Source organism: Octopus sinensis, unplaced genomic scaffold, assembly GCF_006345805.1.
Source record: "Octopus sinensis unplaced genomic scaffold, ASM634580v1 Contig15446, whole genome shotgun sequence".
NCBI classification, from domain to species: Eukaryota; Metazoa; Mollusca; class Cephalopoda; order Octopoda; family Octopodidae; genus Octopus; species Octopus sinensis.
The window spans coordinates 1-12,819 of record NW_021833736.1 but is presented as its reverse complement, the minus strand read 5'-3'; positions in this window follow the sequence as shown (position 1 = coordinate 12,819).

Below are 12,819 nucleotides of genomic sequence, written 5' to 3'. Positions count from 1 at the left end.
TGTATACATGTGTCTCCATATATATGTATGTGTGTGTGTATGTATTTCACTATATACATATGTGCGTGCGTGTGCGTGTATGTGTACGCGTGTGTTTGTGTGTAGGGAGTAATAGAAAAATATGCACAACTCCATAAACACTTTTACACACCACTACATATATTCACCAGGCCACACGCACACTACACACCTATGCATGCAACACTTGCATACACACGGTTCACTCTTACACATACACAAGACAACAACACATACACAAACAAATGCAAGCGTTTCCCCCCTTTTTCTACGTACAAAGGCAAGTATACACACATTCACGTGCAAAATAAAAACCGTAAAGACATGCCCACATCCCCTTTCATTCCATCATTCCCCAATAACTAATTCTATTGAGATTTCAAACTTCACTGCACATAACAACACCCCCTACACACATACACACAACCACACACACACATACACACACAAACACACATACACACAACCACACACACATACACACACAAACACACGTACACACAACCACACACACACATACACACACAAACACACGTACACACAACCACACACACACATACACACACAAACACACATACACACAACCACACACACACATACACACACAAACACACGTACACACAACCACACACACACATACACACACAAACACACATACACACAACCACACACACACATACACACACAAACACACGTACACACAACCACACACACACATACACACACAAACACACGTACACACAACCACACACACACATACACACACAAACACACGTACACACAACACGTACACACACACAGGCAACTCTGTACCACACCGCATCGCACTACTCCAATGTACAACTCTACACCACTCCGCTGCTAATTCGGAGTGCTGCGTGCAAACCCGGAATGGTAGAGGCTAATTTGGAGTGGTACATGCTAACTTGAAATGTTATATATTAGTTTGGAGTGGTGCTTAATTTAGAGTGGTGTGATAATTTGGAGTGGTGTGTTCTAATTCGGAGATGTTCTTGCTAATCCGGAGTTGTGTATTTAATTTAGAGTGTTGTGTGCTAATTTGGAGTGGCGAGTGCTAATCTGGAGGAATTAGCGTAAAATTGAAGTGGTGCGTACTAATTTGAAGTGGTGTTCCCTAACCCGAAGCGGCACAGGAGGATTTGGAGTGGCACATGCTAATCTGAAATGGCGTGTTTTAATTCGAAGTGGCGTGTACAAATTCGCAATGGTGTGCGCTTATTTGGAGTGGTATGTGCCAATCTGGAGTGGTACGTACTATCCAGTAGTAATGTGTATTAATTTTGTGTTTTATATGTTATAATACGAAGTGGTGTGTTATACTCTACATGCCACTCTAGATCATGCCACTCCACCCTACATCGTTACACCACTCCATATTACTTCACAATACAGTTTTAAATTACATTCCACCATCCCACAACAACAAACCACGGCAAAAACAGGGGTTAATAAGACAAACATCGTTTCTGAACATTTAGTGTATATCTAATAGAAGAAGAGAGATCTCAGATTGATTATATCGCCTACGTTCATTGCAATATCACTAAGAATATGGCATTCTAAGTTCAAACGGCTGGCCTGGCACTGGTTTCTAAATACAGATAAAGGTTCAAGTGGTGGCGACGTTGTCCTTACATAGCAGCTCGGAGACATGTGCGTCCAGAGGGAAAATGTTATGTCTGAAAGGTCAGTCGGTCAGCTGTTTGATGTGACATTAATAAAAGTGGCTGTAGCTTTATTGCTTCTCACACAAAACTACTTCTGTTATATGTGTACAAACATACATACTCACCACACATACTTATCTATACACACACACACATGCACACACACACACACACACACACACACACACACACACACACACACACACACACACACACACACATATATATATATATATATATATATACATAGTTATATTTTATTACGTTGACACAGATGCTGCACATATTCACACGCGCACATACACACATATGAATATACACACACAAGCACAATTGTTCACAACACTGGCTCCTCCGTCACTATCGGCGATGAGGATACACTTGTTCGATACACGAAACGGTTTAAAGTAACGTTTTTTCTTAAGTAAGTGGTTGAGTATTTAAAAAAAAAAATCGCAGTTCTCAGTATCAGCGCCACGCACTATGTAGACCATGGGTGCAACCCATCCGGAAGGCTTCCACGCAGTTTCCATGTGCCTAGTTTTATTCGCAAGACTTGTTTCAACATACTGCAAGAATAACATATAAGGTCTTCGGGCTAAATTTGTCTCCTTTCTTCAGGAACATTTTTTCGGCGTTGGAGAGCATAAAGATTAAAATTGTTGTTGAGGAAAATTTAGCGGACATGGAGGATTTGAGCCATCTGAATATTAGAAAAGAGTTGCTTGCATCGTGAGGATTCGCACCGGGTATCAAAATGACGACAAAATGACTCCGACTCAATGTTCTCTCGACACAGTAAAGACGTGATATCATGAAAACCAAGTTACCCCAAACTATTTTTTTAAATGTTTGTTCCTTCTCGAGCCATGCCTGGCTCATAAGGGCCGGTTTCCCGGTTTCCTTGGCGTATAGGTTCCCCACCTGGACGGGACGCCGGTCCGTCGCAGGTGAGCTGCAAGATGCAGGAGGAAAGAGTGAGAGAAAGTTGTGGCGAAAGAGTCAGCAGAAGTTCGCCATTACCTTCTGCCGGAGCCGCATGGAACTTAGGTGTTTCGCTCATAAACACACACATCGCCCGGTCTGAGATTCGAACCCGCGATCCGTCGACCGCGAGTCCGCTGCTCTAACCACTAGGCCGTGTGCCTCCCCCGCCAAACTGTGATGGTCGTTGGGTGTCTCCAATGAGGGTGATACCAGATCTTTGAACACATATATATTATGATTTTGTATCGATCTGTGAAAATGTGCCACCTTAATTCGCTAATGCAACCATGGATTTATAAATTTAACTTCGGCTTTCGACTTCCGATTACCTGTAACACAATGCTGATCACAAAAAGTTTTGTTAGCTTTGTGTATTTTTATCTGCAGAGAGCTTAAAAAGTATTTCGCCTGGATTAATATCCCTCATTAACCCCGCTTTATTTGATATTTGCATACACTTACATAAGGCGGCGAGCTGGCAGGAACGTTAGCACGCCGGGCGAAATGCGTAGCCGTATTTCGTCTGCCGTTACGTTCGGAGTTCAAATTCCGACGAGGTCGACTTTGCTTTTCATCCTTTCGGGGTCGATAAATTAAGTACCAGTTACGCACTGGGGTCGATGTGATCGACTTAATCCGTTTGTCTACCCTTGTTTGTCCCCTCTGTGTTTAGTCCCTTGTGGGTAGTAAAGTTATATATTTGCATACACTTACATACCTGTAAGCTTTGGACGAAATATTCAGATAATTGAAACTTTATATATTGAGGCAGCACTCAAGGACATCCCACTTTGATCTAAAGAGTTCTGAAATACTTTAATTGAAAAGACCAAAAAAAGAAAAAAAACTACCAGTTTTGACCCTAAATTCAGATTCTGCGACACATTTGACGAAACAGTAGACCATCTCGTCTTGGGATGTCCTGTGCTGTCACCAAACGAATAAAAAAAATCGCAACGATAGGATAGGACATTATTTACATTGGAAAATATGTAAACCCTACAAAATCAGCACTCCTGATACTGATATGAACATCACCTCGAGGAAGTCGTTGAAGGTAAATATGTCACTATCCTCTGAGATTTTCCAGTCAACACTGACAGAACGATCCAGGCTAATCGACCAGACATAGTTATTAAAGACAGGAAAGAAAACACTTGTAGACTAATATATGTAAGTGATCCCAATGATGAAAATATATCTGTAAAGAAATTTGACAAATGAAGTAAATATAAGGACATGGAAATTGAAATACAGATGTGGCATCTTAAAGCGAGGACTGTTCGCAATCGTAGGTGCTCTAGATACGATAAAAAAAGGGATGTCAGAAACATCTAGATCAGATCCCAGGAGAACCATGTATCAGAGAAATCCAAAATATTGTACTGACAGTTACTGCCCACAACCTTAGAAAAACCCTATCCATTTAAATGTCTGTGTTGTATTACATGACGATATTTCGCTGCTACCTCTGCCACTTCCCCTTCCAAGCTTTCAGTCAAACTGTAACATCTCACGTCCTTCACTCGCCTCAGGACGCTGGGTGTGTCTCGGCAAGTGATTGTAAAAAACATGCAGCTTAAAAGTAAATAATAATAATAATCCTCAGGGATTTCCCAATCCAAACAGATCAGGTATGGCACATCGTTAGCGATTGTCCGAAATTGGCACAACGCGAATACAAACGACACCATGACAATGTGGCAAGAATGATCCATTGGGAGCTCTATAGAAATCACGGCCTAGAAAGAGCAAAGACGTGGTCTCAGAAAACCCCAGAAGGAGTGGTAATAATGATAATGGTGGTGAGGATAATAAGAAGGACGAGAATAATAATAAAAGTAATACTAATTACGATAACGATTCATATAAGGTCAATAATAATAATAATAATAATAATAATAATAATAATAATAATGACAACAACAACAATGAAAATAGGAATAATAATAATAATAACAATAATAACATTAGAGGCAGTGGTACTAAACATGTAAATTATAATGGAAACAATACTAATAACAATAAGCATAATGGAACTCGTAAAGCGCAAAATGGCGCTAAAGATAATAGAAATAACAAGAATAAGGATAGGGACAGCAGCAATGTTAGTATTAATGAAAGTAGGAGTGGAATTAATAACAACAGCGACAATAAGCATAATAGCTACAGGCATAAGTTTAGGAGTAGGAGTAGCAACAACAACAAAAAAAACAGCAATAGAGCAACAACAACAACAACAACAGTAAGAGAGGCGCAATGGGCTAGTGGTTACGGCAGCGAACTCGCGGTCGTAAGAACGCGGTCTCGATTCCCAGACCGGGCATTGTGAGTGTTTATTGAGCAAAAGCACCTAAGCTCCACAAGGCTCCGGCGGGGTGGGAGTGGGGTGAACCCCGTTGTACTCTTTCACTACCACTTTCTACCACTCTTTCTTCCTACTTCTGTCACAAAGCAGAGGAACCATGGTGTAACCCACTACGGTGTGGTAAACTTTCAGACCCTAGTCTAGATTGCGAATCCTCTGTACCCCAGGATGGTTCAGCTCTCCACCCGTTAAAAGCCACCGTTTACGGAATGAGGATAACAACGTAGCTTCCGCGCCCGTGCAACCGCCAGTCTATCGCGTGTGGTGGGTGAATCTTCAAGTTGCCACACGCATTCTTCGTAGCTTAGAGTAGGCTCGAATTTGTGGATTATGGCGTGAGTCCTGATAGGAAGAAGAAGAAGACAACAACAGTACCAGTTATAGCTATAATTGTAAATGTACAGTAGATGAACAATACCTTAAGAAGAGCTTAGTACAGTTGTTATGGACAAAAGAGTTTACCATTAAATAGGCTGTTGCGCAACAGTTTCAAGTATCGATGTTATAATCACGTCTCATCATTTAGACATAGGAATAAGGAAAGACTGTGCTCGTTAAGGAAGCTAATTTGGGAGCTTAAAGATAACAAAAGCAAAGTAGAATATTAAGTGGTCACTATTGAACAGTGTACCTCCTTACGATGTAGGGAGAACTAGATGTGAACTTCACCGAGAAGAGTCGTTGTTAGCATCTATGTCCCTTTATCACAGATTTTGCCGGAGCTCCTTGAGTCTTGCATGCGTAGTAGGTTTACTAGCTGCAACCTACGGTACCATGCTGTTCGTTCTTTTCAGCTAATACTTTCCTGATTATTCTGGCCGTGCCAAGGAGGCCAACCCACATGCATATATATATATATATATATATATATATAATATATATATATATATATATATACCTTCGAAACACGGAGTAGACGAAGCAGGGGCAGCTGAAGAAGGGGAATATTCCTTGTGTTATATGTCTGGTACTCTGTTTTTTTCGTTGTTTGAAAAAAGTCCGTTTCCATGGTTTTGTTTTTATGCTTTCGTTTCTCGTTGTATTCGACGTTTATTTGGTGTCCTGTACCCATATATGCATGTATATATACATGTAGATGTAGGTATGTACATATATGTATGTATATATGCATACGTTTTATTTATTATTTTGTTATATATATATATATATATATATATATTATATATATATATATATATATATATATATAACCTTCGAAACACGGAGTAGACGAAGCAGGGGCAGCTGAAGAAGGGGAATATTCCTTGTGTTATATGTCTGGTACTCTGTTTTTTTCGTTGTTTGAAAAAAGTCCGTTTCCATGGTTTTGTTTTTATGCTTTCGTTTCTCGTTGTATTCGACGTTTATTTGGTGTCCTGTACCCATATATGCATGTATATATACATGTAGATGTAGGTATGTACATATATGTATGTATATATGCATACGTTTTATTTATTATTTTGTTATATATATATATATATATATATATATATATATAATCTTTGAATACGAAAAAAGTACGAATCTTTGCAATTATAGCTATCCAGGTTTTCCTAGTCGAAATAATTTATTCTGCCATTTATCAAGCGGAAAACAAGACCGTTTATCAGTTTTTCTTTGAGCAGATAACCTTTAAACAAGAGATTCTTGTAAAGAAGAAGACAAAGAAAAACACAAGGGAGATAACCAACGTTACAATAATTCGATGTCAAGCAGACATACACCAGATATCAACGGTTTACTAAGTGTCCGGTGGTCTACTTTTAAATTCCAACAAGATGTATTTCTTGAAATGCGAACATACAGAAGAAATCTCGTTCCTTGAATTAATGTATTCGTTGGAGGTTTTCAAGTGTTTTAATAGATATAGTTTTTCAATAGAACACACTGATCATTTCTTAGACCCGTTAATATAGGGTTGTCTTCTGTGGGGCATTCGCAAAATACACCAATAGAATAAGGATCAGGCTTTAAAAATTAATACTGGGATCGATTTGTTCGACTAAACCTTTCAAGGCAGTGCCCCAGTATAGCCGTAGTATAATGACTGAAACGAATAAAAGAAAAAGAAGTGTTTTGACTACAGGCCCGGTGGAGCTAGGCTAACGTTGAGAATAAGCGGATCATTTCGGTTTGACCGGCAGTTTTTTAAAATAATTTCCACGTAACTAAACATTTTAAAACTTCGTATACTGGTAGAATGTGTTTATAAAACATCTTTTTCTCTTGACTTTATTGAGAAAATTCTATAGTTTGCAAGATATTTGTTGATTTTTTTTCTTCAATTTCTACAATTTCAACCAATCAATGACGTCTATTGAGGTGAAAACATTCTTTGCCATATGAATATAACTCTCGTTTCAGAAACAGATTGGGTTTATTTAAATTTCGGAAGAAAAAAAGCTACCCTTCCCCCCATCCCTAACCCTAAAACAGATTGAAATGCAATAGATCGATACTAGGGTCATAAATATGGGTGACAATTTCATATGACACCGCTAGAAAAAAACTGCCGTTCAAACCGAAAAGATCCGAATAAGCTAAGAACAGCTAAAGTGAATTATATTCTATGAGCTTGAGGGAGGCTGGAAGAAAAAATCTGTACCAAAAGGATATTTTGTACATCGCATTTTTCTCAGAGCAGTGTTTCCGATCCTACGTGTAAATCAACAACTATTGACGTGGTCATATAAAAGTGGCGTTTGCTTGCACACACACACACATTCTCTCTCTTTCTCTCTCTCTCACACACACACACACTACCACCATGGAGTGAAAAGAATTGACTAGCTGTCATAGATTCGCGTGAGTTATCACCTCGCAGCCGGAAGTCGACGCACTCCTTTCAAAATGGCGGTGTCAGTTTCCTAATGTAGTGATGCGTAATGTAGCTTCTAACATTTTTCTTTATTACACAAACATTCATGCGCTTCAGCGTCCGTGCACGTGTGCTCACCTACAATGCAAACATGTATGGAAGTACCGAGTTCACTGCAGATACACGCTGTCATTCGAACATTCACGCATACACAGTTAAACACACATATATATATATATAAGCTCACAAATTTGTGTTGGAAAACACTCCAAAGCATGCGAACCTTACAAACACGCAATGACGTAGAGATTAACTCATGAAAACATGCATACGTTAATATGTGCATGTGTGTATATATATAATATATATATATATATATATATATATATATAATAATATACATACATATATATGTATGTATATATATGTATGTGTATGTATGTATGTATGTATATATATAACGGGAAGCTTTATGAAAATAAACAAAAGACGAAGGCAGGTGGAAAACAAACGAACAATTGTATTAGTATGGCGCTCAGGAAATATAAATAAAACAGTCTTTAACGTTTCGAGCCTACGCTCTTCAACAGAAAGATACACAGAGAGAGAAAACCCAGAAAGAAGGGAAGAAAAAAATGCGTGCAGTAGCTAACGAATCAACATGGCGATCTGATTTCGGCCAGAGGTCAAAGATCAAACATGAGACGCGAGAGCGAAATAAGGGGAGATAATAGGGTTGATAAATGGGTTGAGGGACCAGCTAAAAGTGCGTGGGAGGGGTCTGGATGTGTGTATGTATAGGGTTGGTGTATGTATTAGTATGTATAAGGGTGTGTGTGTGTGTGTGTGTGTATGAGAGAGTATTAGTGCGTAAGATTGGTCTGGACGTGCGTATGTATGGGGTTGGTGTATGTATTAGTATGTATTAGTATGTATTAGTACGTATTGGTATGTATAGGTGTGTGTGTGTGTGTGTGAGAGAGAGTATAAGTGCGTATGCGGGGTCTGGACGTGTGTATGTATAGGGTTGGTGTAAGTATTAGTATGTACTAGTATGTATTAGTACGTATTAGTATGTATTAGTTGGTGTGTGTATTAGTATGGCACATCATATGTGATGTGATGTGTAAAGTCATGTGGTGTAGTGAGGAGAAGAGGGGGACGGGGAGAAGAGGGGGGTGGAAGGGGAGGGGAGGGGAGGGGAGGAGAGGGGGGGGAGAGGAGAGGATTGGGGAGAAGGAAGGGATGAGGAGGGGGAGAGAGAAGGGGAGAGAGGGAGTGAGGGAGCAGAGGGAAGGGGAAGAGGGGGAGGGAGAAAGAGGGAAGAAGGGAAGGGGAGTAGGGGTGAAAGGATGAAGGACTGAAGAAGTAGGGTCGGGGGGGAGAAAGGATAGTGAGGAGGGGGGGTGAGGTTTAGATGAGGAGGGGGGGAGAGTTGAGACCAAATGGCGTATAAGAGCGAAGAGAGAAGATTAATTCCTGTTCACGGCGCAAACGGGAATCCGGATGGCCTCTGTGTAAGGACAAACCGAACACAGATAGGTGTTGCAAGGAGTGACCGGTGGAGCGGAAATGGCGTGAGACCGGTGTGTCGTTCGCAGGTGGATGTCACGAAGGTGTTCCGCGAACCGGTCAGCCAAGCGGCGTCCCGTTTGTCCGATGTACAAGAATTGCAGAGAGAGCAAGAGATGCAATAGATAATATTGCTGGAGGTGCAGGTGAAGGAGTGGATGATGGGATAGGGTCGATGGTGGGTGCTAGTGAGGCGGGTGGTGTTGGAGAGGTAAGGGCAAGTGCGGCAACGTGGGCGGGAGCAGGGGAACGAGCCGGGTTGGGAGGTAGGGTCAGGGAAGGAGCTATGGACCAAAAGGTCTCGAAGGTTGTGGGCTCGTTTGAAAGAGGGGAGGGGTCGGTTAGGGAAGAGGTGTGAAGTGGACGGGTCGGACTGGAGATGACGGAAAGCTCGAAGAATGGTGCGTTGGAGACGTAGGGTCGTGGGGTGGTAAGTGAGGGGAAAAGGGAGGCGGGAGACTACATACATTCATATATATATATATGCTTACATTCATATATATATATATGCATACATTCATATATATATATATGCATACATTCATATATATATATATATATATGCATACATTCATATATATGTATATATGCATACATTCATATATATGTATATATGCATACATTCATATATATATGTATATATATCATACATTCATATATATGTATATATGCATACATTCATATATATGTATATATGCATCACATTCATATATATATATTTATATATATATATATATTCTGCATATATATTATCCTTTCACTTTCATATATATATATATATATGCATACATTCATATATATATATATATATAATATATATATATATATAAATCATTTATAAATATATATATATATATATATATATATATATATATATATATATACTATAGCATAAAGGGTTTAGCAACGAATCGCCTTACCACATACCGAATTTAGAAATAGCAGTCAAAGAGTTATAGCTATTTCTTCTACTAAAAAGGGAGATCTCAGTAAAAACAGCAATTGGAAGGCAGACACAAACAGGTAAGAGAGAATGAATTGACGGCAATCTATCATACAATTTTAAGTTATCTACGGACGTACGTTTCGAAATCAAGTTTTTAGGTAAGCATATATATATATATATATATATATATATATAATATATACACATATGTATACATACATACATACGTTTACGTGCATTCAAAAGTTCTTACAGAGACACATTGCTAAGTTCACAACACACACATACACGCGCAATCACACACACACACACACACACAGACAAACACACACACACACACACAATCACGAAATGATGCGCTCGCGCGCGCACGGACAATTGACGGGCACGTAGGCATAACAAGCATTAAAGACTTCTGAACACCCACCGGCGCATGTACGTACGTGTTCAAGTGCACGTATACAAGTGTGTGATAGATAGATAAATAGACAGACAGACAGACAGACAGACAGACAGACAGGCAGGCAGGTAGATAGATAGATAGATAGATAGATAGGTAGGTAGGTAGGTAGGTAGGTAGATAGATAGATAGATAGATAGATAGATAGATAGATAGATAGATAGGTAGGTAGGTAGGTAGGTAGGTAGGTAGGTAGGTAGGTAGATAGACAGACAGATAGGCAGATAGATAGATAGATAGATAGATAGATAGATAGATAGATAGGTAGGAATAGGTAGGTAGGTAGATAGATAGTGATACATCGATAGATAGGTAGAAGGTAGATAGATAGGTAGATTAGATAGATAGATCAGACAGATACAGACAGACAGATAGCTTCTATATATTAGCACATTTTTTTTTGCGCATTTGGCTTCTTCTTATCCGTAGGTAGGTAGGTAGATAGATAGACAGACAGATAGGCAGATAGATAGAGGTAGATAGATAGGCAGACAGACAGACGGATAGACAGATAGATAGAAAGATAGATAGACAGATAGATAGATTGATAGACAGACAGACAAACAGATAGCTAGATATATTAGCACATTTTTTGCGCATGCCTTTCTTCTTATCCGTAGGTAGGTAGGTAGATAGATAGACAGACAGATAGGCAGATAGATAGAGGTAGATAGATAGGCAGACAGACAGACGGATAGACAGATAGATAGAAAGATAGATAGACAGATAGATAGATTGATAGACAGACAGACAAACAGATAGCTAGATATATTAGCACATTTTTTGCGCATGCCTTCTTCTTATCCGTTAAATTTATACGTGTATTTGAATTGACTGTGTGCGCGTGCGTGTGTGTGTGCGATTCTTACATGTGATTTTTATCACACTCGGTACATGTTATGGGGACACGGCAAGCCAACGGTACTTCTGTGCGTTCACCATCCATTCTTATTGGAGCCTCTGGTGCGAATGCCAAGCATTACAGCATGTCGTTTCCAAATTTCTGGCAGAGCTAATTACGTCATGGTGCTGTTTTTCTCACAGACGATGCCCAACTGACCCTACTATACTGTGTAGTCGACAAAATCAAAAGCATACAATGCGCATGCGCGAAATTAAAAAGCTAAAATGGTTCTTTATTTTTAGTAAAGCCCGGTACTTGTTCTATCGCTATCTTTTGTCGAACCGCTATTTTTACCGGGATGTAAACTCACCAATACTGGTTGTCAAACGGTGGTACTTGGAACAAGCACACACACACTGGGAAGCATGCTTCTTATTTCTCTATTGCCCACAAGGGGCTAAACATAGAGGGGACAAACAATGACAGACAAAGGTATTAAGTCGATTACATCGACGCCAGTGTGTAACTGGTACTTAAATTATCGACCCCGCAAGGATGAAAGGCAAAGTCGACCTCGGCGGAATTTGAACTCAGAACGTAACGGCAGACGAAATGCCACTAAGCATTTCGCCCGGTGTGCTAACGATTCTGCCAGCTCACCGACGTACCACACAGCCAGGCCTGCGTTGCGCCATTAATTAATAACCTTATTTCTAACTAAAATTCTACTAACCCAATTAATAGTTTTCTCATTTCTAATTATATTCTATCACCCCATTACACAATACCCGCATTACTAACTAGATTCTGTTAACCCATTCTTAAATCTTTGCGGTTTATTTTATTGTCATTTTTTACTAATTTTCTTACAAACATTCTATGTCAGAAAAAAATTACTTCTATTTTTACTCAAATATTTTTAGACGTTCTAATTTCGCCATTTTCTGCTTTTGCAATTTTTCGTTAGCTTCATCGTTTGATTTTCTCATTTATTTATTCATTTTGTCGGTTCCTTGATTCTGAACTTTTATATGTATGGCATCAACTAATTGCTTCCTATCTGTTATTGGGAATTTTTTCTTTCCCCCCTCTCTTTTGTTTTATTTCCTATGTCC